The sequence below is a fragment of the Pinus tabuliformis genome, chromosome 1_1, assembly GCF_031772625.1.
Source record: "Pinus tabuliformis cultivar Carrire ecotype Pingquan chromosome 1_1, CPIR1, whole genome shotgun sequence".
Classification (NCBI taxonomy): Eukaryota; Viridiplantae; Streptophyta; class Pinopsida; order Pinales; family Pinaceae; genus Pinus; species Pinus tabuliformis.
In genome coordinates this window covers 731,136,351-731,144,320 of record NC_142297.1, presented here as the reverse complement: position 1 = coordinate 731,144,320, position 7,970 = coordinate 731,136,351, and the positions used below count along the sequence as shown (strand labels likewise).

The 7,970-nt window shown below is 38.9% G+C and overlaps 1 long non-coding RNA gene across 1 annotated transcript; it reads right to left on the bottom strand.

Moving 5' to 3' along the window:
• Positions 1–5,981: 5,981 nt before the first annotated feature.
• On the bottom strand, positions 5,982–6,627 carry LOC149216011 (uncharacterized). The gene is made up of 3 exons (XR_016250515.1): positions 6,492–6,627; positions 6,325–6,401; positions 5,982–6,061 (listed from the first exon to the last, which is right to left on the bottom strand). It is a non-coding gene; the product is annotated as an uncharacterized LOC149216011 (long non-coding RNA).
• Positions 6,628–7,970: the final 1,343 nt, after the last annotated feature.

The following is a 7,970-nucleotide window of genomic DNA, read 5'->3' as shown; positions in this document are numbered from 1 at the left end:
GGATGAAATTATGACTATTGGAGGGTCGAGTAGCTTACTTGGCAGCCAAGGTTAGGCTGCATTCATCTACAGTAGGAGCGAAAAATCAAAGGTTCTTGGAGTAGTTTGAATGTAGGTTGGATCTGGTTAAGGTTACTGTAGTTAGGGTTGAGTTCTTCCAAAAAAGTCTCACTTAGATCCAAGGGTTTTGGAGAGAAAAAGTGGACGTCTACAAGGAGGAAAAGTACATGATTGGTGTCCTCGTTTAGGTGAGTATTAAGAGTAGCCAAAAGAACAGTTTTCGGAGGGTTGTAGAGGCTTGCTCCATGCTCTAAGTAAATTCACTTCAAGAGGAATTTGAGGACTGTTAGAACGACAAAAGAAGGGATGCTCAGGGAAAGGAGGAGGTTAAAGGAGTAGTTTGAAAAGACCAAGTTTGTTGTTGAAGAAGGACTTTTGACAATGATAAGTGGAAGCCCTCCATGCCATAACTTTGTCTCATTGAAGCAACACAACTAGGAAAAAGAAGAAGTCCCTAAGAATTGTGTTCTTGAATGACTAAGTAGCAGCTAGTTTACAAGAACTCCCAAAGGAGATGAGGAGAAGTAGTTGACAGTCTAGAGTTGTTCACAGACTGAATTGTCAGCAACTCAACAAAAGATCCTATGTCTTGGTTGTTAATATACTAATGATCAACTGGAGCGCAGATTGGGGCTGTGTTCAGTCACCAAAAGGAACAATAACATTGATAGAGGCAGATTGGTGTTGATGCAGATTGGGAGCTAAAGGGCTGGGAAAATGTGTTCAAGATATGACTAGTGGAGCTGTGACGTACACTAGATCAACTAGTAAGTCAGTGCAACTTGTTAAGGGTATATTAGTGGTCAAAGTTGTTGACACCAAACCCTACTTTGTATTACTTGTATCAGTGATTGTATGAGGGCCATGATCCTTGGTACAGAAGCCCTAAACAATTGTATTAGAGTTTGTTAATATAACGAAGTTGGGTGATTAAAAAAAAATGTAAAAAGTTGTATATATTTGTTCAGTAATTGATTTGCTGTCGTTTATATTTCGTTGAGCAAAGTAGTTTGTTGTGGTATTTGGATTGGTAGTGTCAATGATTCTAAGACCTTAACCTAGATTCCAGTACCGTGGAAAAACAACATGGTATCATAACTACTTTCGAGGGCCATTGAATCAGCGCGTCCACAGCGAAGCAACTCAGAGGGAGTTGAGATTGTCTAGATCATGGAGCATCTGTTTCAGCTAAAGATATAAAGATGCGGTCTTGATTGGCTTGGCAACGAGATTGGCTGGAATGTGCATGTGTTGTGTTTGACCTACGAGGAAGAGAGCTTGCAGGATTAAGTTACAGTGGTGACAGTCGTGTTCGACCGGAACTAAGACTGACCTTGTAGAGCACGAAATCAGTAACAAGTTGAGCCAATGGAGATCGTCCAGACTCAGAGGGACTCTAGCTTCAAAGGGAGCAACCCTATGGAAGTGTTAAGATATTTCGGTTCAAATGAGATGAGGCTGAGGCAGAGGCACTATTGAGATAGTGTTGTTCATTCTACAGAGTATGCTACAGTGGCAGACGTTAGATGGGCTAGTGTCGCCAGTGATGATGATGGAGACTTCCTAGTGTTGGAAGTACCTCCCTTGCTAAGAGGGAGTGTTAAGATTGGTAGCTTTGGAAGTACTCCAAGCCCTAGACTACAGGGTTGTGGAGGAATTAGCACCACAAAGTCACTTTTGGACTAAGAACCCAAGGGTGTGGGCATTGCACCCAAGCTTATGGGTGTGAAACCATGTATGGATTTGGACACTTAGCACTTGGAGATTGTAGGGAACCCTTAAAGGAACAATGGGCCGCTTGTAGCACCAAGAGAGACCTTGTGGGTTGAGAGAGTTTTTTTTTTTTTTTAATGTGATTATGTGGGTGAATTTGTCTTAAGTTTCAAGTCCTCCTTGACTTGAGGAGACTATTAAAGAATGTTATATGTCATCCTAAGGAATGATATAAATAGGAGTGAGCAGGAGCCTCATTCCTCACCAAATCAAGTCATTTATTTCTCATCTGAAGATTGAAATAGGAGGCCAATTCCACAACCAAGAAGGAGAAAGGGTCAAGTCTGGTTAGGGCTGGTTTTGGGTTGTAGTTATGCAAGTAAAGGCAACGAGTAGAAGGAGACTAGGCCGTGAATTTTTAGGATGAAATATGAGCATGAAAACAAAAGCAATCTCTCTAACAGTTCGATATTTCTGAAGTATTGCAGATGGACAAAAGTATGGTTCTTCGATGGCCAAGTCGCCTACTTCACAACCAAGGATATGCCAAGTTCATCTATAGTACAAAAGAATAAATCAGAGGTTGTTGGAGTGGTTTGCAAGTGGGTTGGACCTACTTCAGGTTGCCCTAGTTAGGGGTGAGTTCTTCAGAAAAGGTCTTGCTGAAATCCAAGTGTTTTGGAGAGCAGAAGTCGATGTCTACGAGGAGGAAAAGTGTAGGATTGGTGTCTTAGTTTAGGACAGTAGTTGGAGTAGCCAAAAGCGCTGTTTTGGGATGGCTGGAGTGGCTTGCTCCAAGCCCTAAGTACAGTCACTTCAGAAGGAATTTGAGGACTGTTAAAAGGGAGATAGTGTTGTTCATTCTACAGAATATGCTACAGCGACAGACGTTACATGGGCTAGTGTCGACAATGATGATGATGGAGACTTCCTAGTGTTGGAAGTACCTCCCTTGCTAAGAGGGAGTGTTAAGATTGGTAGCTTTGGAAGTACTCCAAGCCCTAGGCTACAGGGTTGTGGAGGAATTAGCACCACAAAGTCACTTTTGGACTATGAACCCAAGGGTGTGGGCATTGCACCCAAGCTTGTGGGTGTGAAACCGTGTATGGATTTGGACACTTGGCACTTGGAGATTGTAGGGAACCCTTAAAGGAACAATGGGTCGCTTGTAGCACCAAGAGAGGCCTTGTGGGTGGAGAGAATTTTTTTTTATGTGATTATGTGGGTGAATTTGTCTTAAGTTTCAAGTCCTCCTTGACTTGAGGAGACTATTAGAGAATGTTAGATGTCATCCTAAGGAATGATATAAATAGGAGTGAGAAGAAGCCTCATTCCTCACCAAATCAAGTCATTTATTTCTCATCTGAAGATTGAAATAGGAGGCCAATTCCACAACCAAGAAGGAGAAAGGGTCAAGTCTGGTTAGGGCTGGTTTTGGGTTATAGTTATGCAAGTAAAGGCAACAAGTAGAAGGAGACTAGGCCATGACTTTTTAGGAAGAAATATGAGCATGAAAATAAAAGCAATCTCTCTAACAGTTCGATATTTCTGAATTATTGCAGATGGACAAAAGTATGGTTCTTGGATGGCCAAGTCGCCTACTTCGCAGCCAAGGATATGCCAAATTCATCCATAGTACAAAAGAATAAATCAGAAGTTGTTGGAGTGGTTTGCAAGTGGGTTGGACCTACTTCAGGTTGCCCTAGTTAGGGGTGAGTTCTTCAGAAAAGGTCTTGCTGAAATCCAAGTGTTTTGGAGAGCAGAAGTCGATGTCTACGAGGAGGAAAAGTGTAGGATTTGTGTCTTAGTTTAGGACAGTAGTTGGAGTAGCCAAAAGAGATGTTTTTGGAGGGTTGGAGTGGCTTGCTCCAAGCCCTAAGTACAGTCACTTGAGAAGGAATTTGAGGACTGTTAAAAGGGAAAAAGAAGGGATGCTCAGGAAAAGCAGGTCAAGGGAACAGTTTGACTAGCCCAAGTTTGTTATTGAAGGACTTTTGACAGTGATAGGTGGCATCCATCCATTCCCTGAGTTTGCCTCATTGATGCAGAACAAATAGGCAATACAGGGAAGAATTCCCTAGAGTTGTGTTCTTGAACAACTAAGGAGCAGCTAGTGGGCAAGAAGTCAGTTGGCAGTCTAGAGTTGTTCGCAAACAGAGTTGTGTACAACTCAACAGAAGGCCCTATGTCTTGGTTGTTAATGGACTAATGCTAAGCTAGAGGGAAAATTGGTGTTGTGTTCAGTGACATAAAGCAGCAGGATCATTCATAGAGGCAAATTGGTGTTGCTGCAAATTGGGAGACAATGAACCGGGCAGATGTGTTCAGGAAACGACCAATGGATTTGTGAAGTGCACTAGATCATCTAGTAAGTTAGTGTATCTTTTTCAACGTACTTTGGTGGTCAAAGTTGTTGACATCAAACGCTAGTTTGTATTCTTTGTATCAATGATTGTATGAGAGCGATGATTCCTAGTACAGGAGCCTTAAACAGTTGTATTACAATTTGTTAATATCACGAAATTGGGTTTTTAAAAAAATTGTAAAAAATTGTCTATATTTGTGCACTAATTGATTACTGTTGTTTATATTTCATTGTGCAAAGTAGTTTGTTGTGGTATTTGGATTGGTAGTGTCAGAGATTTTACGACTCTAACCTAGATTCCAGTACCATGGAAAAACAACAAAACACCCAAAATCCTAGTGTTGTCCACTAGCACAATGGTTGATTTGTTGAAGACTCAGTATGCTTGCTTGCTCGACCTTACCATCCTCCTCTCTAAGGCACGTTGTGTGGGGTTTTGCATGTGATGTTGACCAAATTAGCATATAATTTTAAACATACCATTTTATGTATATGTCAAACCATTATTTAAGTGGTACTACCCGAGAACCATGCTAGAAGGAGAAAACTCTGAAATAACAAATAATAATAACAATATTTTGTTGGAAAACAACATGACTCACCCATCCTCTGTGCTGCATGTATATTTCCTAAGCTATCTTGCCCACCCGATCCTCCCAGACACTACAATTCCAGTCACTCGCTGCACAAAGTAATATTATATATGAGATCACGTATAAAACATTGGAGCTTAAAGGATAAATATAGAAAGTGATAAATTAACCATACACATACCTGCTCTCCATAGACATACCTACCCGCCCTTGCTAATATTATAACAACAACAATCATGAAAAATAATCCCGAAACATGTGAACACCAATGTGGCATTTCCATTTCTTTCATATCAAAGTTCTAGGAAAAATATTAAATGTCACACCCATGAACAAGAGCATACTACCTCGAAACAATAACAAAATGCTAAATCATTGTGCAACTAACGAATATTTCAGCGTATTAAAGGACTAGTATTGTGCATGAGAAAAGTATGTTTCACCCTTCTTTTGTGCCATGTTTGTAGAATGTCTAATGCATCTTCACCACTTCACCTTTGTAGACCATACAATTGTAGTTGTTCACTACATAAAAAGATCAATATACTTGACTATCAGAGCATAGATAAAACATATAATAATTTGAATAGCAAACAAATGGATCCACAAATAAGTGAAAAATGCTTTTAAGTGAACTGCATTTCATGTAGATATGTTGACTCACCTTCATTTATGAACAATAACCTCAATTTTCTCTGTCTGCTTCATTCATTTCCATTTCTGCACCCAACAAACGAAACCAAGACAAAACTACAAGAAACATTAAAGAAACAAAAAAACAAAACAAAGCAAGAGTACAACACACTCAACAAATGAAACCAAGACCAAACTACAAAAAAACAAAAAAAAATTCAAAACAAAGGAAAAGGAGTACAACACAGCATGGCCATGCTCAAACTCAACAAAACAAAACATGCAGACAAGAACAAACAAAAAATTGCAAACATCCCCTCCGCACATCATCTCTCCTGCAATGTGTTGTCCTCCGCTGAAAGGGAAAAAAAGTGGGTTGAATAAGGTTAAAATAAACACACAATTAGTAATGTTAAACATATTTCAAAACCAATAATTATTCATAATAGGAAACACACCTCCCCTAGAGTTTGTTTTATAACAATGGACACTCTCTTGTATTCCACTTGCTTTTGCTCATCAAAACCAACCATCTACAAAAGATACACGATAAGCTATTAGAATTGTTACACAAGTTAAACTAAAGAGTATGTGATAATTGATCATAATAAGAAACACACCTTTATTTGAGCTTGTTATACAAGATGGGAGAGTCCATTTTGTATTTCACGTATTCATCCTCATTGAAAAATGACATCTACAATAGATATACAATAAAATATTATATTTCTAATAAAAGTCAAACTAGATAGATTGAAGGCATGGACTTCAACAAAAACAAATCATGTAGACAACAACAAACAAAAAATTGCAAAATTCCCTTTGCACATTATATCTATTGTAGTGTCCTCTCCTTTGTTGAAAGGGAAAAAGGTGGTGTGAATAAGGTTAAAATAAAGACACAAATAGTAATAGCAAGCATAATTCAAAACAAATAACTATTAATAATTGCAAACATACCTCGTCTTGAGCTCGCTATATAAAGTTAGACATTCCATTTTGTATTCCTCTTACACATGCTCACCCAAACTAGCCATCTACAGCAGATACATAATAAGATATTAGTATCATTATACACGTTAAACTCTAGAGTTGAATGCAACAATCAATCATAATGTGAAAAATACCTTGCTTTGAACTTTTTTTATATAAAGGGGGATAATCCATTTTGTATTTTATGTAATTATACTCACTAGAATCAACCATCTGCGGTAGACAGAAAATAAAATATTAGTATTCTAAAAAAAAAATAGATAATTGAAGGCATGAACTTGTGAAACAACTTAATTCCAACCCATTTATATTTCATGCTACATCTCCAAGTATATAAATTTTTAAACTAGACGTAATTCTAGTAGGAATAATGCAATCAATGTTATCACAAGATAAATAATCCTTTTTGTAAGAGGGATCCAATCAAATTTAAACATATTGAACAGGTTGAGATTGGTAACTTGGGAGGTACTCCAAACCCTAGGCTACAGGGTTTTGGAGGAGTTGGCACCACAAAGTCATTCATCGGCGAAGAACCCAAGTGTGTCGACTTTGCACCCAAGCTTGCATCTGTGAAACTGTGTATGGATTTGGACACTTGGGACTTGCAGATTGTAGGCCACCCCTAAAGGAATAAGGGGTCGCTTGTAGCACCAACAGAGGTCTTGCGGATTGAGTGAAAATAATTTTTATTTGATTATGTGGATGAACTTGTCTTAAGTTTCAAGTTCGCCTTGAATTGATGAGATAATTTGAGAACTTTAAATGTCACCCTAAGGAATGATATAAATAGGAGTGAGGAGGAGCCTCATTTCTCACCCAATCAAGACACTTATTCCTCACGTGAAGATTGAAATAGGAGGATGAGTCCGAAACCAAGAAGGAGAAAGGATCAAGTCTAGTTAGAGTTGGTTTTGAGACTGTTTTGGGTTGTGGTTATGCAGGTAAAGACAACGAGTAGAAGGGGACTACGCCGGGACTTTTGAGGACGAATTCTGAGCATGAAAATAGAAGCAAGCTCTCTATAACAGTCCAATATTTTTGACGTAATACAGGTGGATGAAATTATGACTATTGGAGGGTCGAGTAGCTTACTTGGCAGCCAAGGTTAGGCTGCATTCATCTACAATAGGAGTGAAAAATAAAAGGTTCTTGAAGTGGTTTCAATGTAGGTTGGATCTGGTTAAAGTTACCGTAGTTAGGGTTGAGTTCTTCCAAAAAAGTCTCACTTAGATCCAAGGGTTTTGGAGAGAAATAGTGGACGTCTACAAGGAGGAAAAGTATAGGATTGGTGTCCTCGTTTAGGTGAGTATTAGGAGTAGCCAAAAGAATAGTTTTCGGAGGGTTCTAGTGGCTTGCTCCACACTCTAAGTAAATTCACTTCAGGAGGAATTTGAGGACTGTTAGAACGACAAAAGAAGGGATGCACAGGGAAAGGAGGAGGTTAAGGGAGTAGTTTGACAAGACCAAGTTTGTTGTTGAAGAAGGACTTTTGACAATGATAAGTGGAAGCCCTCCATGCCCTAAGTTTGTCTCAATGAAGCAACACAACTAGGAAACAGAAGAAGTCCCTAAGAGTTGTGTCCTTGAATGACTAAGGAGCAACGAGTTTA